Raw genomic sequence first — 25,409 nt, 5'->3', positions numbered from 1 at the left:
AAATAACTCTCCAAGTCTCCATCACCAGAGATGCGCTCCCTCCACGATTGCGCTGTGCGCAAGGCACACTTCGCACACACCTAGTTACTGCACTGCTCTCACCCATGTGCTCACTGCCACATGGCACAAAGGTGGGCAGTGTAAGCTAAGTGGAATCACAGCGATTTCTGATATTTTTTATTTTCTTTTGATCCCAATTCATTGATGCACACAGGCAGGACACAGCCATACTCATATGTTAACACACTGCCTTACCAGGATTGTTGTTCCTTGGTAGACCCGCTCTATTGGTTATCTAAACCTTTAATGCAGATACACAAGATCGGTCCCTAAATGTATATTTCACCGGAGTGTGATATTACACCATCAGGATGTTTATCTTATGTATTGTTCTTTAATATTATTCACATTTTCTGTTACATCATTACAGCTCTTTATTACTGTTATTTGCCGGGTAGCTTTCTGTCCAAAACTCAGGTTCATAGCTAGAACTTTGTGGGCATCATAGCAAAATGTTTAAGGGGCCACCTAATTCAGGTAAAGACAGAGAGAGTGGCAGCAGGGATACAGAGGGCGGTGTTCAATTCTTTTCACCCCCTTCCACACTCGTTCTGTTTCTACTGACAGGTGTGGTATCATCATTTCAGCTCGCTACCCCCCCACAATACCCTTTACAAAACTAACCCTGATTACTATGGGCGAGATATGCGCAATAATGGGGATCACTTTAGAAAGGAGATTGGGCATGATATATCCTTTGAATACCGCCCAGAGAGTGACAGCAGGGACAGACAGTGACAGCAGGGAGGGATTTTGGGTTTGGATTCTGCACAGACCGGATTGTGGTTAAATGAAATTCTCATGTGTAGTAATATGTAAGTAAAGAATACTTAGATTAACCAACATAGGACTGCTGACTTTTCCTCAAGGGCTTTGTGCAGTAGTATCTGGTTGGTGGTGCTTCCAGAAATTAGTTCAGAATAAACAGCTATTATAGCAGAGAGAGAGAGAGAGACAACAGTATCTTTCTTGAGAATACAGTTTGTGACTCTGAGTTAATTACTTTTTTTGGCTACCTATTAGCAATTATTTTCTATAACCTTGTGTTGACAGTACCCAGTACCCTGCTACACCTGCTAGACTTAAAGAGCATTTCTCAGTTACAGGTGCACTATTCCTCTGAGGATTTATAAGAAAGCAAGGAACACTTACTGATTGCAGATCCATAAGCGCACAGAATTGAAACATTGTATATTTGTACATTTTTTATTGTATGCTGAACCCAATTGAAACATGATATAGGATCTTTGCAACAGTATCTTTCTTAAGACTTATGTGAATATAAGAATACTGGCTGAGATTCTGAGTTAGTTTTTTGGCTACCTGTTACTAATTATTTTCTATAACCTTGTGTTGACAGTACCAAGTACCCTGCTACACCAGCTAGACTTAATGAGCATTTCTCAGATACAGGTGCACTATTCCTATGAGGTTTTATAAGAAAGTAAGGAATACCTATGTGCAGTTAATTCATCAATACATCATAAGTGATTTCAGATCCACAAGTCTACCTGCTTATAATTGCATAGCCACTTACGATCAAAGGGTGTAGTTTAATTCCCTAGAAAAAATGTCATGACAAGAGTGGCTCTCTATTAACCCACCTATTTCCTCCTCTATACACTCTCTCATCCACTAAATTGGGGTGCACTCTGCAATACTGGTCCTAGGTAACAGGGCCCCCCTTGTGGACAACAGATGTGTAATACTTACCTAAATTCTAACTTCTATTCCTCTTCTATTCCTCTTTTGGAACCCTTATACTTACCTTGCCTCCATTCTGATACTCTCTCTCATCCAAAATGGGTAATCCCATACGAGTAAATAGACATAAACCATTACCTACAGTCATACCACACTGGATATGTCCGATCTCATCTGATCTTGGAAGTCAAGCAGTGTTGGGCCTGGTCAGTACCAGAAAGGTAGACCCTCTGGGAGTACCAGGTACTGTAGCAATACGAGATAGTGGAACTATCCCACTCACCTTGGAAAGCAGAAGTGTACTTTACTTTCTTCCAAACCAGACTCTCTAGGCGCATTACACTCTCTCATTGCCCATTCGATGGCAACAGATGGGCAAAAGCAGAAGTGACTGGTTCCTAAAAACTCCTCATTACTCTCCTAGACATAGGTGATACATCATAATTGCACTGTTTTATGCTTATAACCCAAAGGATTAATAGAACTATAATTTAAGCGCATATTGAAATACTCTCTGGGTGTTTGGAGTCACATAGCCTATTTTCTGTTCTCTCTTAATGTGAATATAACATTGCTAATATAATAAACAATTTTGGTAAAGAGAACAGCACAATAGAACTCTTCGCTCTGTGAAACTTCTTGTTATATTACTCACTTCTGAACTGGCCAGTGCCCTCAGTGACATTAATTAATTGAACTGAGTATAAGTGAGCAATCAGTTTAATAAGTTTTTTAACCTATTGTTTTTGATGTCTCTAATCATCTGTATTTTTTTCCTGTAATAATTAAAAGTTAAGTTTCAAATAATGCCATATACTTACCATATAATGCTATTCAAAGTGTGCCCCAGATAGACTAAAACATTCTCCTTGATCCTTATGAATATGAATATGATATGAATATCCTTACAAAGAATTAAGGTTCAAAAAGGGTTGAGATTACCTAAAGGATAAAAAAAAAGGGCAGACTAGATGGGCCAAGTGGTTCTTATCTGCCGTCAAATTCTATGTTTCTATGGGGGTCATTCCGAGTTATTCGCTCGTTATATTTTTCTCGCAACTGAGCGATTAGTCGCTAATGCACATGCGCAATGTCCGCAGTGCGACTGCGCCAAGTAAATTTGCTATGCAGTTAGGTATTTTACTCACGGCATTACGAGGTTTTTTCTTCGTTCTGGTGATCGTAATGTGATTGACAGGAAGTGGGTGTTTCTGGGCGGAAACTGGCCGTTTTATGGGTGTGTGCGAAAAAACGCTACCGTTTCTGGGAAAAACGCGGGAGTGGCTGGAGAAACGGAGGAGTGTCTGGCCGAACGCTGGGAGTGTTTGTGACGTCAAACCAGGAACGAAACTGACTGAACTGATCGCAGTTGCCGAGTAAGTGTGGAGCTACTCAGAAACTGCTAATGACAAGCACTGAACTGATGGCACTGGCAGAGTAAGTCTCGAGCTACTCAGAAACTGCACAGAGAAGTCTATTCGCAATTTTGCTAATCTTTCGTTCGCAATTTTGATAAGCTAAGATTCACTCCCAGTAGGCGGCGGCTTAGCGTGTGCAAAGCTGCTAAAAGCAGCTTGCGAGCGAACAACTCGGAATGAGGGCCTATGTTTCTATCCTTTTGCAAAACCCCACAAAATAGTGACAGCAGGGACACAGAGACAGAGAGAGTGATGGCAGGGACAGAGAGAGAGAGAGAGAGAGAGAGAGAGAGAGACAGCAAAGTCCTAAGGACAGAGAGAGGTAGCAGTGACTTAAGGGTGGTATACACATAGAGATGTGTGCTTAAATTCTAAGCAATCTGACTTGCTTAAAAGTTAAGTACACATTGCTCCCTTCTGTATAGCTCATAGAGATAGCAATGTGCGGCCCCATGCATCGCTATTGCTGACTCTAGATTGGCCAAATCTAGTCAGATTGCTCACTTCACCGCTGTCCCTTTCAAAACTGGCTTAATAGATTGGTTTATACCTTATTTTAATATATATCTATAAAAGTTGTATGCTACAACCTTTTATTAAATTTAAGACCAACACCAGAGTCTTTCTTTCCTCTTGTAGCTTGACTCTATTCATTTTGTAATGTTGCCATCAATCAACAAAACTAATATTACAATGTAACACATGAGATTATCTTCTGTATTGTCTAGCTACCACAGTTTACAGACATAAAGCTACAGTCATTCAAATACATTTTGTGTATTCACTGGCTTGACAAAATTTTTGAAATTGAATTAAAGAGTAACTGACAGCAACTGCTAGGCAAAATCAATCAATACTAACCCAATCATTCTCTAGAACTTGAACAAAATCTATTCTAAATAAAATATATTTTATATCAAAAATGATACAGCATTCAGAGTCGCCTTTTTCCTTATGGCCAGTTTTGAATCATTTGTCAATGTCTCTCTCAATAATAAAATTGTAACATCTGGTTTTAAAATAAAAAATAAAAATAATTACATTTGAAGCTCTTTGGATTTATCAAAGTGCATCTGAGCCATGGTTGGAAGGAGGCCAGTTAGTGCATATACATAAAAGCTGAAGACTTTGGGACTGATGTAAAACTGAACATATATATATACAGTATCCGTCACATTTCGTTCGCATCTACAGTATACTAAGTTATGACTGAAAAGGTTGAACTTAGTTATAATGGGGCATTCAGTGAGAGCCAGAGCATCATCATGCCCCTTGCCATGATGTCAGTTGTCAATGCCATTCAGAATCTAAAATCTATTGTTCTAAATCTAAAATGATTTAGAACAATCATTTGAATTAGTTATTTTTTGTATAAATCTTTTCTATTCATTGTAAACATTTGTTGTTCATCGTGTGTGGTGGATACATTAACAATTTATTGTTCAAAATGTACTTATATTACTGCATCATGTCTTAAAATAATGTGAGCTTTTACATTTTATGCTCCTATGTTATGCTTTGTGTACAAATAGAAGATTTGAATACATATGTGCATGATGTGGTCTGGAAAACGGACCCTGTTTTGATCCCGGAATGTTGACTGATGGGAAATCTGCACTTTCAGGTACAAAATATATATTTACACTGACTCAGGGAAGGATTGGGTTGGAAAACCAGCCTGAAATGGAAGCAGCCCTAATGGGGGTGCGGTCTGATGAGGGGGTTGAGTCTGTTGAGGGTGACGGAATCCCTCCTCACAGGGTCTGATTGTACGCAATTTCAGCCTTCATTGCAACTTTTGCTGCAGTTGTGTCTGTGACCAGGGGCGGATTGGGAACCAAAAGTGGCCCTGTAAAATTTTGTAAAATTGGCCTGATATGGGCAACACAAGAGGTATAACAGCCATGACAGAATCACTGGATGTCAGAGTTGCTGTACTGCAGAGATGGAATTACAGAATAAATGGGGACAATGCAGTGTACTGAGTGTGGTGGGCTTCCTGTCATGTGGGTGTTGGGGCCACATGACAACACACAAAACAGGCCCACAGACACGTCGGCCTACCAGGAATCTTCATGGTGAGCCCTTTGTCCAATCCGCCCCTGCACTGACTCTTGAGCAAGAGTTTATGTCAGTTTTGCTAGTTTGTGCACAGGGCTCTGACCTGTCACAGTTTTCCCATGACAGTCCCGTTTTCTTTTACACACATTCTTTCATATGTAATATGTATCACTTATATATCTATTTGACGTTCTGTAGTGTAATTTTATTTAATATAATATTTATTAAGTCTTATTAAGTTCCCTCAGTTGTATTGCTTCTATGTGAGAAATGATGCGAAGAATGAAGAGGAACCACATTCTCCTAATGGACCTTCTGCTAATAGATCTCTTGAGGCCGCTATTACTGTCCAGTTTCATTAGTGAACCAGGTGACAGGAGAGCTTCCAGATATGGTGTGTACTATTGGATGATGTAACCTTTCCGCAAGTCTAGGAGAGTTTGGAGAGGTCACTGCAAATATTTAGGTAAAGAAGAAGTTGATTTACTTAAAACATGAAATAGCTGTGTTCTGAATTTTACAAATGCTTCTTATGGGACCGATTATTCACTTTTAGGTTAAGCTGGAAAACTCTTGGACTGTAACTGGAGGCTCTATGTATTTTGATTTACTGATTTCTTCATAAGTCAAAGTTTAATAAAGGCATAGGGCCTTATTTAAACCCTGTCGCAGCCACTGCGACCGCACAAACAACCGCTTACCATCACCTGTGTTCCTTGCGATTGGAAACATGGCAGCGGGTCAACCTCTATTTGAGGTTTTTGCAATACAACCACAATTGAATTGTGTTTGCATCGTAAGGCGGTGCCCAACATGCTGGGGTGCCTTGCCCTGGGCTGGGCGGCCACCAGCAAGTGATTATAGTGGTTTGCAGATTTTGCTAAGATTGCAAAATCTGCAACCAACTCTAAATAACCCTCAAAGTTTAGTATAGATGGGGATGGGTGTGCAAATAACCATTCTAACTTTAACTAACATAGATCTCTTAAGGTTTCAAATTGAGGGCCATTGTTATCATAGATTGCAAGTCTGTTGGACAGCACCTTCATCTAGCCCTGATTGAGGATCTAGGTAGACTAGAGGAATGGTCAAGAGTGTGACAATTACAGTTTAATACCAAAAAATGCAAAATCATGCACTTGGGTCTCAAAAATCCAAATGCTAAATATACTATTAATGGCACTATACTGGAAACTACTGAGGAGGAAAGGGATCTAGGAGTCACTATTTCAGGTGACTTAAAGGCAGGAAAGCAATGTAACAAAGCAATGAGGAAGGCTAGTCAGATGCTTGGCTGCATTGGGAGAGGAATCATCAGCAGAAAGAAAGAAGTAATAATGCCACTGTATAGATCATTGGTACGGCCTTATCTAGAATACTGTGTTCAATTCTGGAGCCCATATCTTCAAAAGGATATTAATACATTAGAGACTGTACAAAGAAGGGCAACTAAAATAATGCATTGCCTACATCACAAAACATACCCAGAAAGACTAAAAAAATATCAATATGTATAGTTTGGAGCAGAGAAGGGAAAGGGGGGACATGATAGAAACTTTAAATAAATCAATGGTTTTAACAAAGTCCAGGAGGGAAAAATTCTCCAAATGAAGCGAAGCAATAGGACACAAGGACATGCACTGAGACTGGAGGGGGGGAGGTTCAGGGGAAATTTGAGGAAAAACTTCTTCACAGAAAGAGTAGTGGACAAGTGGAATAGCCTCTCATCAGAGGTGGTAGAGGCTAAGACAGTTGAGCAATTTAAACATTCATGGGATAAACATAAGGATATCCTTACAAAGAAATAAGGATCAAATAAGGTTTGAGATAAAAATATGGTTAAAAAAAGGGGCAGACTAGATGGTCCAAGGGGTTCTTATCTGCCGTCAAATTCTATGTTTATATGTGTTCAGCTCCCCATGACTGATATTCAGCTTTTCTAATTTGTCTGGCTCCACCTTGTGACTTCGGGGAATATTTACTAAGATTCATGTTTCAGTCGTTGTCAGCCGAGATCAATCTTGGCTGACAGCGGCCGATTGAGATTGCAATTTTTTTGGGAAAAACATGGTAATTTACTAAATGACTATGTTTTTTCAATTTGCACTCACCGATGACAATGCCATTCGTATTGTCAGGAGAGATTAGGAAAATACCGCCGGACATAACTCAGTGTGATCCATGCAGGGCTTCATTGTGTACAGTACTGAAATAGTTAAAAAAAACAATTGTGTAGGGTCCCCTTCCTAAGCTTTACCAGCCCCGAACTCTTTGAGACGGTCCTGGTTGTAAAAATACCAGGGAAAAAATGCTTACGGTCCCCCAGTATTTATACAACTAGCACTGGGCTCTTAGACCAGTTCTGGCTCCAAAAACACTGAGAATAAAAGATGTAGGGGTCCCCCGTACATTTTAAACCAGCACCGGGCTCCACTAGCCAAGGAGTTAATGCCACAGCCAGGGGACACTTTTATATTAATCCCTGCGGCCATGGAATTACCCCCCCAGGGGTGACCCCCCAACTAGTCACCCCTGGCCGGGGTTCTCTGGAGGGTGGGGACCCCTTAAATCAAGGGATCACCCCCTCCAGGCACCCAAGGACCAGGGGTGAAACCTGAGGCTGTCCTCTCCATCCGTGGGCTGTGGAGGGAGGGCTGATAGGTAACTCTTGTGGCTGCCTTCAATTAACCTCACCGTCTACCGCAGATCGCAAAGTTTCCACCACTGACTATAATGGAGGATCGCTATCCACCATTATAGGATATGTGTGCCGCCTGATTGACAGACCAGGAGCGCACAGCCAATCAGGAGAGTTCTATGACGTGGCGCTCCCTTATTGACTGGTGGGTCCCCAACAGACAGAAGCCACAAGGGGTCCCGCCATTCAGGGAAAAGGGATCCATGTGTTTACATGGATTCCCCTTAGTGCGATGGACCGGATGTTTGCGGTTTGTTTGTTTTTAACCCATGGACGCCTACAGGGAAAGAAGAGGACCGATCTACAACAGATTTTTGTGAGTATATATATTATTTTTTTTAACAGGTACCCTATTGGATTCTACTGGACAGGTGGGGACGTGAATGGTGCCATGGGATGTAGGTAAGTATGTGTGTGTGTTAATAAATGTATACTTTCAGTGTATGTGTGTCTTTAATTGAATATTTCTTTTGGTGTGGAACTACAGGTACCAGCGGGCCCTTTAATGCCCGCATGCTGGTACTTGTGGTTCTCCAAGTACCAGCATGCAGGGGAGGCTTGCTGGGACCTGTAGTTCCACACCAAAAAAGAAAATATATATATATATTTTACACTTTTTATGGTTATCAGCCCTCCATCCACAGCCCACGGATGGAGGCTTCATCCCTGGTCCATAGGTGCCTGGAAGGGGGGACCCCTTTTTAAGGGGTCCCCACTCCCCCAGGGAACCATGGCCAGGGGTGACTAGTTGGGGGGGGTAATGCCACGGCTGCAGAGACCAATATAAAAGTGTCCCCCGACTGTGGAATTATCTCCTTGGCTAGTGGAGCCCGGTGCTGGTTTAAAAATATGGGGTACCCCTACGTCTTTTGTTCCCCGTATTTTTGGACTCAGGACCAGTCCAAGAGCCTGGTGCTGGTTGTATAAATACTGGGGGACCCTACGCATTTTTTCCCTGGTATTTTTACAAACAGGATCGGCTCAAAGAACCCGGGGCTGGTTATGACCCTACGCATTTTTCTTTTTTTTTACTATTTCAGTACACTTCTACACAAAGAAGCATGCATTGATCTTATTGATTCGTGCATGATTGTCCTAACACACCAGCCAAAAGCAGGTCTATTTGAAAGTTCTATTTCTTTACAAATTCCATGCTTTTTCGACAGTGTTTGGCTATTGTTGGCAGAGATAGGGAATACAAATTCTTAGTAAATTACAGTGCTGTATGAGGCGTAGGTAAAAAACCAACCGTGTTTGACCGATGGTCTATTGATTCTTATTTGTGTGGACGGCAGTGTATCTCAATACGAATTGCCCCAATACTGCCAAGATTTGTGTTTAGTAAATTACCGAGATGTATATTCAGCCTTCGTATTTATTGCAGTCAAACTCATGAAATCATGGACTGATTATCTGCTGTTGGCTGGCAACAATGGGGCTATGAATTCCTTACCACTTTTATCAAATATACAGGATTGTTTACTTACACTTAATTTTCTGGTATGTATAGGAAACATGAGCAGGTCATTACATGGGTTAATATGATGGAAGTTTAAATGACCATTAAGTGAGACAATTTTCAGTAGAGATGAGCGGGTTCGGTTTCTTTGAATCCGAACCCGCACGAACTTCACTTTTTTTTCCACGGGTCCGAGCGACTCGGATCTTCCCGCCTTGCTCGGTTAACCCGAGCGCGCCCGAACGTCATCATGACGCTGTCGGATTCTCGCGAGGCTCGGATTCTATCGCGAGACTCGGATTCTATATAAGGAGCCGCGCGTCGCCGCCATTTTCACTCGTGCATTGAGATTGATAGGGAGAGGACGTGTCTGGCGTCCTCTCCATTAGAATAGAGATAGATAGATTAGATAGAGAGAGATTGTGCAGAGTCGCAGACAGAGTTAGTTTACCACAGTCAGTGACCAGTGCAGTTGCTAGTTAACTTTTATTTAATATAATATATCCGTTCACTTCTCTCTGCTATATCCGTTCTCTGCCTGAAAAAAAAAACGATACACAGCACAGTCAGTCACACAGTGTGACTCAGTCTGTGTGCACTCAGCTCAGCCCAGTGTGCTGCACAGTCATCAATGTATAAATTAAAAGCTTATAATTAATTGTGGGGGAGACTGGGGAGCACTGCAGGTTGTTAGCAGGAGCCAGGAGTACAATTATATTAATTAACAGTGCACACTTTTGCTGCAGGAGTGGTGACCAGTGCCTGACCACCAGTATAGTATTGTTGTATACTACTAATATCTCTTTAAATATCAACCAGTCTATATTAGCAGCAGACACAGTACAGTGCGGTAGTTCACGGCTGTGGCTACCTCTGTGTCGGCACACGGCAGGCAGTCCGTCCGACCAGAATTGTATTATTTATTATTATATACCTACCACCTAACCGTGGTTTTTTTTTCATTCTTTATACCGTCATAGTGTCATCCTAATTGTTACAAGTATACTACTATCTCTTTATCAACCAGTGTACAGTGCGGTAGTTCACGGCTGTGGCTACCTCTGTGTCGGCACACGGCAGGCAGTCCGTCCGACCAGAATTGTATTATTTATTATTATATACCTACCACCTAACCGTGGTTTTTTTTTCATTCTTTATACCGTCATAGTGTCATCCTAATTGTTACGAGTATACTACTATCTCTTTATCAACCAGTGTACAGTGCGGTAGTTCACGGCTGTGGCTACCTCTGTGTCGGCACACGGCAGGCAGTCCGTCCGACCAGAATTGTATTATTTATTATTATATACCTACCACCTAACCGTGGTTTTTTTTTCATTCTTTATACCGTCATAGTGTCATCCTAATTGTTACGAGTATACTACTATCTCTTTATCAACCAGTGTACAGTGCGGTAGTTCACGGCTGTGGCTACCTCTGTGTCGGCACACGGCAGGCAGTCCGTCCGACCAGAATTGTATTATTTATTATTATATACCTACCACCTAACCGTGGTTTTTTTTTCATTCTTTATACCGTCATAGTGTCATCCTAATTGTTACGAGTATACTACTATCTCTTTATCAACCAGTGTACAGTGCGGTAGTTCACGGCTGTGGCTTCCTCTGTGTCGGCAGTCGGCAGGCAGTCCGTCCATCCATAATTGTATTATTATTATAATATATACCACCTAACCGTGGTTTTTTTTTCATTCTTTATACCGTCGTCATAGTGTCATACTAGTTGTTACGAGTATACTACTATCTCTTTATCAACCAGTGTACAGTGCGGTAGTTCACGGCTGTGGCTACCTCTGTGTCGGCACTCGGCAGCCCGTCCATAATTGTATATACCACCTAACCGTGGTTTTTTTTTCTTTCTTTATACATACATACTAGTTACGAGTATACTATCTCTTTATCAACCAGTCTATATATTAGCAGCAGACACAGTACAGTGCGGTAGTTCACGGCTGTGGCTACCTCTGTGTCGGCACTCGGCAGCCCGTCCATAATTGTATACTAGTATCCAATCCATCCATCTCCATTGTTTACCTGAGGTGCCTTTTAGTTGTGCCTATTAAAATATGGAGAACAAAAATGTTGAGGTTCCAAAATTAGGGAAAGATCAAGATCCACTTCCACCTCGTGCTGAAGCTGCTGCCACTAGTCATGGCCGAGACGATGAAATGCCAGCAACGTCGTCTGCCAAGGCCGATGCCCAATGTCATAGTACAGAGCATGTCAAATCCAAAACACCAAATATCAGTAAAAAGCCTCTTTTTTTCTTTGCGTCATGTGCTGTTTGGGGAGGGTTTTTTGGAAGGGACATCCTGCGTGACACTGCAGTGCCACTCCTAGATGGGCCCGGTGTTTGTGTCGGCCACTAGGGTCGCTAATCTTACTCACACAGCTACCTCATTGCGCCTCTTTTTTTCTTTGCGTCATGTGCTGTTTGGGGAGGGTTTTTTGGAAGGGCCATCCTGCGTGACACTGCAGTGCCACTCCTAGATGGGCCCGGTGTTTGTGTCGGCCACTAGGGTCGCTAATCTTACTCACACAGCTACCTCATTGCGCCTCTTTTTTTCTTTGCGTCATGTGCTGTTTGGGGAGGGTTTTTTGGAAGGGACATCCTGCGTGACACTGCAGTGCCACTCCTAGATGGGCCCGGTGTTTGTGTCGGCCACTAGGGTCGCTAATCTTACTCACACAGCTACCTCATTGCGCCTCTTTTTTTCTTTGCGTCATGTGCTGTTTGGGGAGGGTTTTTTGGAAGGGCCATCCTGCGTGACACTGCAGTGCCACTCCTAGATGGGCCCGGTGTTTGTGTCGGCCACTAGGGTCGCTAATCTTACTCACACAGCTACCTCATTGCGCCTCTTTTTTTCTTTGCGTCATGTGCTGTTTGGGGAGGGTTTTTTGGAAGGGACATCCTGCGTGACACTGCAGTGCCACTCCTAGATGGGCCCGGTGTTTGTGTCGGCCACTAGGGTCGCTTATCTTACTCACACAGCGACCTCGGTGCAAATTTTAGGACTAAAAATAATATTGTGAGGTGTGAGGTATTCAGAATAGACTGAAAATGAGTGTAAATTATGGTTTTTGAGGTTAATAATACTTTGGGATCAAAATGACCCCCAAATTCTATGATTTAAGCTGTTTTTTAGTGTTTTTGGAAAAAAACACCCGAATCCAAAACACACCCGAATCCGACAAAAAAAATTCGGTGAGGTTTTGCCAAAACGCGTTCGAACCCAAAACACGGCCGCGGAACCGAACCCAAAACCAAAACACAAAACCCGAAAAATTTCAGGCGCTCATCTCTAATTTTCAGTTCTTGGGAGCAGAGTGATGCCCATGGTCACTTAGAGGAATCGGATGAGGTGAGAAGGACACATTAATACTGTATGATTGTTGTACCTGTATTAGGGAAAACATCAGTTAATTGGCATGAAAGATTTACAAATAAATGTTATGGAAAAGAAGAAATAGCAGGTACTGGAGAGTCATCTACATCACCAAGCTTGAGAGCACACAAGGGTGATAAAAATGTGTTAGATGTGAGCAAAGATATCCATTCTCTGTTTTGAGATGTTTGTGGCCGTGCTGCAGGGAATGAATTGCTGTTTTTTAATCAATGATTCTACAGCACGTGAGTGTCAAGTGCCGAAGATGGCAGTGTTTTACTGGGAATTAATGCCGGTACAACTCATAACATGACAGAAAACTAAGAAACAAAAGAGAAAAATGAGAGTGAAGTAAAATATACCATCGCAGTCAGTAACTGAAAATAACACTGCAATAAAAATAGTGACATGCCTGTCTTATATCCTTTCAAAGAAGCATCACAAATGCTTCCCAATACAAATGTTGTTTCCTACATATAGATCATTCAAACATTTGCACTTGGGGAAATAAAAACATAAAAAGGGAAACACTAGCTTGTTTAGTAGTAAACAAGGGAAATGTTACAATTAAAATATATGGGGCATTTTAAGAACTGGCGATAGGGGGCATGTGCAGAGCCAATCTTTACTGTGACTGTGAACTTTACCCCATAACTGTTGGCAGTGACTACATCTTTGTGTCAATGTCTTCGGAAATCTGTCACATGCACGAAGCATAGCAAAGGCTCTGGCACAGTGCCAGTGTCTTTGTTATTCGCTGTGCTAGTGCTATCTTTCTGAAGACATTGCAGGAACGATAGCACCATAATAACCCATAGGCCATGTGCTTCACACACCCTTCACCCATTATACAGTAGATATGCCTCTTTCACGTGACCTGTGGCTCATACTGGTAGCAGTATCCTTGACAAACAACGTAATATAGTAGCAGTGTGGAAGCTTTTGTGCCTAATCTGAAGCTAAGTGCTACAGAGGGACTTCTATATGGTTAGCATTGTCTAGATCAGGGACAGGCAACCTGTGGCACTCCAGCTGTTGTGGAACTAAACATTCCAGCATGTCCTGAACAGTTTTGCTGATAGGGCATGTTAAAACTGTGGTAAGTCATGTTGAGGTATATACTGTAGTGCCACAAGCTGCCTATCCCTTGAATATATACATAAGAATTTCCAAGGGTACGGAACTCACTGATAGCTTGCTTGGGTGTCCTCACAACAGCAGTATAGCAGCAACACATACTGTATATACCAATAGTGTGCCACTTAAATCTAAATAAAAACAATAAGGCTGGCTAAAATGTTTTAATGTTTCAATCACAAAGATTTTCATCAGGATACAAAGTGAATAACAAATACATCTTACCTTAACTAAGAAGTCACCTAGGTGCACATCGTGTTGCCTGAAGTGTGTCACCGCTTGTGATTCAATGCCTAGAAATACAGGCAGATACTTATCCATCATGCAATACCATCGGGGAGGCATCTAATTGGCTCCAAATGTATTCTACATCAGGACAATTGCCCCAAACATACAGCCAATGTCATTAACAACTATCTTCAGCATAAAGAAGAACAAGGAGTTCTGGAAGTGATGATATGGCCCCCACAGACCTCTGATCTCAACATAATCTAGTCTGTCTGGGATTATTTGAAGAGACAGAAGGATTTGAGCAAAACCTACATCCACTGAAGATATGTGATTAGTTCTCCAAGATGTTGGAAACAACCTCCCTACCGAGTTCCTTCAAAAACTATGTGCAAGTGTACCTAGAAGAATTGATCTGGCCAGCCATGCACGTCCACCACAGGTAGTGCACCAAACATGTTTCTGTGACATCATGTTATCACCGCACATCTCAACAAGGTGCCGATTAATTTCAGCTACTGATGTGTCCTTTAGAGACAGAAATCTGATCACACTGCGCACCTCAATGTTTGACCATGTTTATGCCAGCCCTGTCATCTTACAGCTAATGTTGGGACAGTATAATTGACACGAGGAGCAGTCAAATGACCATGAGGGGAAGCAGTGGTCTACCTGCTCTGGCCTGGTAAGAAGTTAAAAGTATATAGACAACATTACACACATGAGAGGTCTTGTTACCTTACTGTTTGAACTTTGAACCACCCTTGAAACTGTTTGTCTATCTACTGTATTTATTAGAAATGAGCAAAACTTTCAAATTATTCTAACTCTGACTGTGAAATTTCATACATTTCACCCTGGTAGTATTGGCTTCATCACTTACCCCAGTCATACCCCAACCACATTGCAGACTTTGTTGATTGCTATTGTTCTATTCATAAATAGACTGCAATTCCTCAAGTTTGAAGGTTTGCAAAAAGACCAGTTCCGCACAGTTCTACTTTCCATCTTTCTCATATCTCATGTGCTCAAAAATGTCCATCTAGAATAAAGTGCTACTGTAGTTTCTGTCCCATGTGACCAGTCAGTTGACTGAGTGCTGAGAGTTTTTATTCTGTTACCTAAATACTGCCATTCACATTTTTCCTATCTATCTATCTATCTATCTATCTATCTATCTATCTATCTATCTATCTATCTATCTATCTATCTATCTATCTATCTATCTATCTATCTAGTCAGTTAACAAGTAGGCCAGGGCTCAAAATAGTGAGACACTATACTAGATGACAAGGTCAATACTCAATAGCCTGTTCACATGCCCCTGGCACAGAGGTTCTTCATTTATATCCAGACAGTTATATTTTTGAGTGTTAAACTGCTACAGGTTTTGAGGATAAATTGAACATTTTCTTTACACTGAATAACAAAATACTGTATGAACCCCCCAAGTTCTAATGAAAAAACATTATCAGTCAGATTTACCAATCATATCAATTTATTGAAATTTAAATATACAGTATAAACAATATACCATTCAAATACATGTTAAAAAAAACATTCATAGATGGCCATGGGGTGGTAATTAATATTTTTATCCTTAAGAATATGATATAGCAATATAGGCTCTTGGTATGGATGTGTTGAGTCTTGTAACTCCTGCTATACTAATATTCGGATTCAACAGAAGATTATGGTTTAACGTATACTTACATGAGTCGGCCAACAACCTTAACTGAAACAACAAAGTATCTTACTGTATTACGAAGCCAAGTGCAGTTGGCATTAGAAATAAGTGTAAGTTCCAATGGGGTAAATGCTTGGTAATACAGGAACAGATATATACATCTGTAAAGTCCTGTCCTGTTGATGACAAATGGTAACTGAACATACCATAAAAGACAGAATATGTAGGTATAATCCAAAATAGTAACATGTGATAAATGGAATCATAGGGGTTGACAAACCATGGTAAGGGCAGGCACCAGACAAGGATGGTCAAAAACTAGCCCAAATTATCCTATACCTCATTACTTGTAAAATGGACAGCTTTATTTGATGTGGTGAAGAAAAATAGAACTACAGGATCTGTTTAACATTAATTACTGCATATACTCTTGTTTGTTTATTTTTGTTTCTTGTCTGTTTTTTTAATGTTTTTCATGATGATTGTGGTTGTGTTTTTGCGGTTTATAACATATCTGTTTAGACCAATCCTGACAGTTTGGCAGGGGTTAAAGTGGAGGGGACAGGGTGGAACTGAGTTCCACCACCTGTAATGGAAGGTGGAACTAGTTCCACCTCCTTCACGAGCCTGCACAGTAACTCCAACAGAAAAGCCCACCCCACCACCCTTGTCAATTGATGATGCGGACAGCGCTAGTGACACTGACGATCTGCAGCTGCCTCCCCATTCCTCAGGTCCTTGCAGCTCCACATTGCTCTGCCTGTGGCCCACCCCTCCTGGTACTCACATATGCTGTGTCTGTAGGATGGCATTCATCCCCTCCTCAGGTCCCAGTGGCTTCCTTTTCTGGCACGGCATATGTGATGTCATGCCATCACTGCTGCTGAAGTGAAGAAGAGCCATGAAGAGGAACAGGCTTTCTGTAGCCTGAAAACATGATGAGAGGGGGCTGGAGGGACACAGAGGTGGGGAATCTGCTGGAAGGACACAAGGCATAAAGCTGCTGGAGGGATTTGGGCAGTGAGCTGCCAGTATGACAAATGCAGAGAAGTGTATAAGGGGCACTGCTGTGGGCATTATGTGTATAAGTACCACTACCACTAATGTGAGCATTATGTGTAAGGGGCACTACTATTGGGGGCATTATGTGTAAGGAGCACTACTACTGCGGGCATTGTGTATAAGGGACACTACTGAGTGATGTAACATGGATAAAGGGCCCTAATGTTTAAGATAATGTGATTAAGGGGCACTACTGTGTGTAGTAACGTGAATAAGGGGAACTACTGTGTGTTGTAATTTGAATCAGGGGCACTACATGCTGTGTAATGTGAATAAGATTGTTGCTCTACTGTGTGGCATAATTTGAATTGGGTGTACTATTGTGAGACCACACCCCTTTTTCACAAACAGGGGATACCTAAACCATAGCACTGGTCCTGCCTTCGCCTAATGGGGGGGGGGGGGGTAAGTAGTGGGGGGAAATGATCTCCACCACCTCTCCAGGGCCACTTTCAGCACTGCGGTTTGGCCATTCAAATTGATAAAAGATGTGGTATATAGACAGTATTTCTTCATTGAATAAGTAAAAAGGTTAATTTCTGGCAGATGGACACTTTTAAAAGATAATGTGGACAAGTACTAAGGGGATATTTGGAGGTATGGATTTATTATTGCACACAACCTTGTAAAGCAATAAATAATCTCCATCAAACTTAATGTCAACGTTTGGTCTGTATGAAAAGTTTTCTTTGTATCTTAAATGTACAGTATGTACTATCTATTGTAAATGTTTGGAAATATACTGTACTTTAAAAGGTTTTCCACCTTTATGCCACATTAGCTTACTGGTGTATACTGTACATAAATTCATGTGATTTCTACCTAATACTATAATACTTTCTCCCGTGCTTTCCATCCATGGCTTTATATCATTGTTTTCCGATGGCTGATGAATACAAAGAAAGCTGGTCTCTGAATACATTGTTATTCAGTGCAGAGAGCACAGAGTTTCCCAGCATGTAGTTATTAGTATAATAGACGGCTCTGCGTCATGATGTTAATATCTGTCTGAAAAGCAGAGAAGGGAGCTGTAAAGGTTAAGCAATGTTTTCAGCAAAATCTACATGTGGGCATATTAATCTAAATAAATGAAAGTCATCTGTTGATGGATAGTGCTAAAATTTCTTTATGCTTCAGACAAGTATAGCAACAAGCAAATACTGGATACTCTGCTCAGTGGCGGAACTAGCGAGCGGTGGGCCCAGGTGCGACAAAATGCTTTGGGCCCACCCCATCCCATCCAAGTCCACCCCCTCACCCCTGGAGAGGATCTGGTGAGGGGGACCTGCTCAGGGCCAGAGAAATGGATACCTAGCAACAGTTCCGTAACTAGACATTTTAGCACTGTGTGCAAGAAACGGCATCGGAGCCCCAGCCCTGCATGCAAAACAGGGGCAGTGCGCGCCAAAGACACGCGTAAAAATTCATAGGGGCGTGGCTTTGTTGGGAAGGGGTGTTGCCACAAAATAATACCAATTCATAAAACGGTGCACAGTAGTCTCCATTATTCAAATTACGCCGCACAGTAGCACCACTACACCAGGTAGAGACCCTTTTACACCTTAGGGTGGACGGATTCCTCTTTTTACACATTACGGCAGACAGCGTCCCCTTTTTACATATTACAGCAGACAGCGTCCCCCTTTTTACACATAACGGCAGACAGTGTGCCCTTTTTACACATAGCGGCAGACAGCGTGCCCTTTTTACACATAACGGCAGACAGCGTCCCCTTTTTACACATTACGGCAGACAGCGTGCCCTTTTTACACATAACGGCAGACAGCGTCCCCTTTTTACACATAACGGCAGACAGCGTCCCCCTTTTTAAACATTACGGCAGGCAGATTCCCCCTTTTTACACATTACGGCAGACAGCGTCCCCTTTTTACATATAACGGCAGACAGCGTCCCCTTTTTACACATTACGGCAGACAGCATGCCCTTGTTACACATAGCGGCAGACAGCGTCCCCCTTTTACACATTACGGCAGGCAGATTCCCCCTTTTTACACATTACGGCAGGCAGATTCACCCTTTTTACACATTACGGCAAACAGCGTCCCCCTTTTTACACATAACGGCAGACAGCATGCCCTTTTTACACATAGCGGCAGACAGCGTGCCCTTTTTACACATAACGGCAGACAGCGTCCCCTTTTTACACATTACGGCAGACAGCATGCCCTTTTTACACATAGCGGCAGACAGCATCCCTTTTTTACACATAATGGCAGACAGCGTCCCCTTTTTACACATAACGGCAGACAGCGTCCCCTTTTCACACATAGCGGCAGACAGCGTGCCCTTGTTACACATAGCGGCAGACAGCGTCCCCTTTTTACACATTCCGGCAGGCAGATTCCCCCTTTTTACACATAACGGCAGACAGCATCCCCTCTTTACACATAGCCGCCTCTGACTGAATGTTTATAGTATAAGTACTGAGTACCATTTGTAATTGGTTTACTTAGAAAGCACATTAAATTGCAAGACTAAAATGGTTATGCCAGAGGTTCTCAAATGCGGTCCTCAAAGCACCCCAATGATCCAGATTTTAATTTTATCCATGCTTAGCCACAGGTGATTTAATTAGCACCTCAGTCAATGTGATTTGACCAATCTATGCTGAGCCATGGATATACCTAAATCCTGGACCGTTGTGGTGCCTTGAGGATCGCTTTTGAGAACCACTGGGCTATGCATTTAACAATGATGTCTTGATAAAGGTCATTTGATGACCGAAATGCATTGACGACAGAAGGAGTGTGAACAGCCAAGATTTTTCCACACCATCACAGCAAACATCGCTATCTCTGGAAAAAAGTAATGTGTTCTTAAAAAAAAAAAATTAGTAGAAAATTACCTCAGAGATTAGCCTGGATGATTGTGGCTTTTTAATTACACTTTTTTTACTTTGGTCTTTTTATACTTTTATTTTGATTTTTACTCATCCGCATCTGTATTTTTCTGATTGTATCCTGTGTTTTTTAAATAATTGGATTTTTTTGCCCCTTCTGCTTGGGGTTTTTTGTACAATAAAAATTTCTTGTTCTTTTAAAACACTCGGTGTGGGACACTCATTTTTGTGGAATATATTCAATAAGAAATACCTTGGCGGGACTATCTGTATGAAGGCTACCAAGAAAAAGATACCTTGATGTGCTTTGATAACAGCAACAACATTGTGAGTTGGAGTATGCAAACCGTGATTGTAATCTAGAAAATCTTTAAAGATACCTTGATGTGCTTATGTTGTTCCGATTTCTAGTAAGTCGGGTACGTTCATATCACCTTTTCCATAGTGGTAACACTTATTTGAGAAAAAAGTATGCACTGCTACATCTTGGAATATTATTACCAAATACACATGACGGACTATACTACACATTGGATATTTCTTGTCCCTTCTTTATCATACATACACGAGTTTGATGCCACAATTTGAGCAGATTGAAGAAACACATGGGAAACACAATACAGATACCTTGATGTGCTTCATAACTTCCAGTAATATTGTGAGTGGGATACGCCTACCTTCCGACTAAAGATACCTTTATAAGCTTGTCCTATAATTTGTCTATAGTGAGTGTGGTACGCTCCACCTTGCCTATATATTATTTTTAATTTATAAATCACGGCTAATAGCCTTTTATTGTATGTTGCACAAATTTTGTTAAAACTGAATATGAATAATTTTTATCACGTAATAGTTATATTCACATAAAATACCGTGCACAAAACTGTATTAAACTATATTTTTTCTTTTGTTTTAAACAATTTTTTGCATTCACTTCATCACTTTGAGTGGAAATCAAGCACAGAGTGGATCAAGAAAGGAACACGAAAGCATCCATTGAAAGGCATCCATTGAAAAGGAATGTATTTTACATATAAGAACTTTATACCAATCTAAAGCGCTCAGAGCTGTATATCCCCCATTTGTGTTGTATATTTAACAATGATGTATTTTAACATACAGTAGGAGAACACTTGTGTTATTTTCCAATATAAATCATCTGTAGGTTTATATGCCTAATGTACCTTTCAATTCCCCTTTCTACGGCAGCCCTCATATTTATTTACCCTTAAGACTTGAGTTCCAACTCATAACATTGAAAGTAGCACTGTGCCCTGGTTGGTGTACAGTACTTTTGTGTTGTGATGACGCTCTTTACGAAGGGTGTGGATCATTGAGTCAGCCATAATTAGGTCTACAGTCAATAGGTCGACCCCATATGGTCAACATATAAGAGGTCGACAGGGTCAAAAGCTTCACAGGGTCAATAGGTAAACCTGAAAAGGTCGACAGATACAAAAACTCAAAATAGTCAAAAGGTTGACATTGAAATAAATGGTCGACACAGAAAAGGTGAACACAAGTTTTTTTGGGGGGTTTTGAGTGCCATTTACCATTTTAAACCACATGTGACCCCAATTAGTGTACTGCACTTGCTCACCATGCTTCGGGTAAGGTGCCTTGCTCCATTATCACTGCGCTCGTCACAGGTTACTATCCCCAATCATAGTTCACTTGGATGGTAAATTATAAAAAGGTTTTAAAAAAGTGTCAACCATATGTGTCAACCATTGTCATGCCGATCATTTGAACCTGTCAACCTTTCGAACATGTCAACCTTTTGTACCTCTCGGCCATATGGGGTCAACCTATTGACTGTTGTCAAAGTCGAAAAATATTGCAGTACACACATCACGTACGAACTACACACAGATGGCCTCCGCGCGTGTACTTGTTCTGCTGTGCGTGCACATATTCGCAATTTGCGTATGGTCGCTCCCGCGGTCGTGCGCATCAGTGTGTGGTATGGGTATTTACGGTAGAGTTTGTGAATGCATGGAGAGCTATCAAAACACATTACATATTTAATCCAAATAGTGCACAATGTACACATAGTCCCCCTGCACCACACCAGAAAATAACAACAGTTTAAATGGTTTCAGAACAAGGGGATTCACCTTTACAGAATAGGAGGGGACAGAACAAGGTCATAAGGTGGTGTTTGGTATCCAGCTGTAGGGTATTTTAAGGGTAACATTCCGGTGTTGGTTTGAGGAAGATCGCATGTTCCTGCGGATAGTTATGTGCAGAAGCAGAATATAGATATAAACTGTATTTACTGTATATTATGTATGCGGCGGGAATCCAGAGGAGACCACCCACAAGAGCAGTTAGAACAGACATCGCCCACCAATTCAAATCGACCTATGACCTCTCCTGTACTGTAAAAGTACATTCCTGTGTCCAATGGACAAAGGGATTACAGTATCCATTGTATTGCTTTTGGAAGAATTGTATAAATAAAGCCTGCTGCAGCCTGGTCTGGCACAAGACTCACAACGTTATCTATTAGATTACGGAGGACCGGACCGGGAAGCGCACGCGAATATACTCACGTATGTAACATTGACTGTAGCCATTATTCTGTTATATTGTCTTATATTGTATTGTATATATTGTAACCCCCTTTCAGCAATATTATGCGGTGGTGTCGGAACCCAGTGATTTAACTACAAATCGGTGTTGTGTCTTCCTTTCTCCGCTATGGTTTAAAAGTGTATTAGTAGCGCATTGCATTGCTGTATAAGGTTTAAAGTGTATTCATTGGGTGTGTACGCGCTGCGGGTGCATTGTACCGTCAGCGCTGCATTTGTACACAGAGTCCGTACATCGTACGGGACTCTTACGCTAATAGCGTAAAAAGTACGTAGCGTGTGTACCAAGTATAGCGGCCGCAGCGGCTAAAGGTTTAAAGTGTGTTTAGAGTGTATAGAAGGTATAGCTTTTCATTCCTGTATATAAATCAACATTATCAATTGGGGCATCGTCCGGTTTTCCACATATCCACAGCCGAACAGGTCACAGCAGACTTAACCTATCAGCAAAAGGGTGGACAGGTATCCTACGTATCCTTTTCTTGGTCGGTGGATGCACTGAGAAACCCTACTTATTTGCTGATTAGATGACGTCTGCTCTGTATGGTTTGTAGGGATGCTGGTAGAACTCGTGAGGTAAACAGAAAAAAAAAAGCTATTTAAAATCTGTTAATTTATTTTTGGCGCCAAATGCGTGCACAACAAAAGCGTACACCCATACTCTTTGTACACCCACTCACATTGTTGCCATAGGACTGATTGCTAGATTCATAATATAAATATTAAGGAAGTAAGTGTAAAACACAAACGCAGTCTGGCATAGTTATAAAGGTTTATACAGAAAGAAACTGTGTGGCGTGTTAAGTGAGCGATTATAGTTAATATTGCTCACAGTTATAGAAATGGTGTGAGTTGTTTTATTGCGTCCGCACATTGGTACACGTGGTACGGAACGTGAGGACAGCGTACACAAAACGTGCACGTGGCGCAAGGCCGCACACGTGGCACAGAGGTACGCATAGTTGCGTAATTAAGCAAGCTTGCGTAGCATTGTGTGCGCATAATAAATCCACACGATAGTTCGTTTAGTTTAAAGGTGGGACAGTAGCCACGTTACAATAGCACAAGATTGCCCAGCTTCCAAAGTTTAGTATAAAACTCTTATTTACTATATTGCCTCTGGGAGTAAAACTGCTTGTCTGAATGAATGATAATTTTCTGTACAGAAAAACCAAAGTGTATTTGAGTGAGCGTACGTAGGAGCGAGTGGAAATTTGAACCCCGGAATTCGGGATCCCGTCGTGCGGTACATCAAGTGAGTGGAGACTTGGTGGCGTGAGGCGGCTGACTCACGTTAGTATAAGGTTTAAAACGCAAATCGTGAGGTGATTTGTAAAGGAGCGTGATAGTGCATTGTATTGCGAAGTATTGAAGTTAAAAGGTTTTTGGTATTTCGCTCCAGACTGAGGGTCCCAGTTTGTACAACGACCCGTGATCGTACGGCAGATAGGTAACAAGTACCTATATGCTGTGCGATTGGACAGCGCATTTGTGGATGCGATATATATAGTGCAACTGGATACCCCTTTACGTGCTTTGCGTAAAATCGCGGTACCATTAGCACTGTATAGAGCATACGCAAGTGTGATTTGTGTATAAGTGTATAGGGAGTTTTCGCTGGTCTCTCTCAGGAAAATCTCCAACGGTGTATATTCACTGGAAATAGGTAAGTCACTCCTAAACACTTCCAGTGAATAGAAATCAGATAGGGACCTCACTGGGTACGCGGTGGTCATTCTTGGAGTGAGTCGTGGTACCCGGCGAAGAAGGAGTGGGTGAAAGCGCTTTAAAAACTTTCACCGTCTATTCGTATTGTGCATTGGGGATTGCGTAATAGGAAAAAGTCCGCGATGGGATCCAATTGCACAAGCGGTGGACGTTTAACCAGGGTTCAGGTTGAGGTGCCGCAGCCCAAGGAGTCAGTGAGGTTTGTTATGTGTGGTAAATATGGATCACACACTGAAGACTTTTTGTCTGAATGGGTACGTATGACTGACAAAGATAGGGTACCATTCCCTAAAGTGGGCAGTTTTGAACCAGAGGTATTGCAGAATTTAAGGATAAGGATATGTCTAAAAAAATCCAGAAAACAAAGGATTAGACATACAGATTATTTATATTTATGGCAGCAAGAGGGGGATATACAAAGAGAATTAGCTCGCGCAGCAGGTTCCAAACCTAGCGGGAAAATAATGGCGACCGCACCACCACCACCACCATATATTGTGGGGGAGAAAGTGGCTACAGACAATGGCACATTGGTACTAGATAAGAGTGTAATTGATAAATGTACTAATGCTAACCCTTGCCAGTTGTATCCCATTTTAAATTTTCCCCAGGACTGCGAGCAGGAAGATGAGCCCAGCACGATATCGGCACTGTCTCTAGCAGCCACCATACAAGACACTCAGGTAGGCACGGCCCAACCAACAAGAGCAGTAGTCAGGCCCCCTAGCGGAGGGATAAGTGAGGTTGTGTCCACAGGTAAGTACGGTACCGTACATTATGCAGAAACCATAGCACCCCACATTGTAGAATCAAACCAGAATGATGTAATTGAATTAAATCCTGTCAGGGTGATTGCAATCCCCAATGGGAAGACTGACGCTCAGGGAGTAACTCCCGTCAGGAACATTGCCATGCATTGTCCCTGGTCCCGGATAGAATTAAGGTCAATTATGTCAGAATTTCCTGATCCCAGAAAAGATCTAGTCGCATGCCAGAGGTTCATTAAAGAGTTAGGTAACGCCACCGAACCCACAAATAAAGATTGGCAAACAGTGCTACGGATATGTTTACCCTCCAATATTGACCCCGCGAAGTTCATAACTTATTGTAACCTAAACGCAGAGGTACCTCTCACTGAGGAGTACACTCAGGAGAATGTGCGGCAAATAAATCTGCAATTAGGAGTATATTTCCCTACTGTTGTCAAATGGAATAAAATCTTTTCCATAAGACAAAAAGAAGGTGAAATGGCATCTGAATATTTCCATTGAGCACTGCAGGAAATGGCTAGATACACTGGGGTTGAG

The 25,409-nt window shown here is 41.8% G+C and overlaps 1 pseudogene; it reads left to right on the top strand.

The window, feature by feature from the left end:
* Window positions 1–1,900: 1,900 nt before the first annotated feature.
* LOC134913719 (5S ribosomal RNA) lies at window positions 1,901–2,019 on the top strand (annotated as a pseudogene).
* Window positions 2,020–25,409: the final 23,390 nt, after the last annotated feature.

Source organism: Pseudophryne corroboree, chromosome 4, assembly GCF_028390025.1.
Source record: "Pseudophryne corroboree isolate aPseCor3 chromosome 4, aPseCor3.hap2, whole genome shotgun sequence".
In the NCBI taxonomy this organism is placed as follows: domain Eukaryota; kingdom Metazoa; phylum Chordata; class Amphibia; order Anura; family Myobatrachidae; genus Pseudophryne; species Pseudophryne corroboree.
The sequence above is the reverse complement of the archived record's forward strand: the minus strand, read 5'-3'. Positions and strand labels throughout refer to the sequence as shown.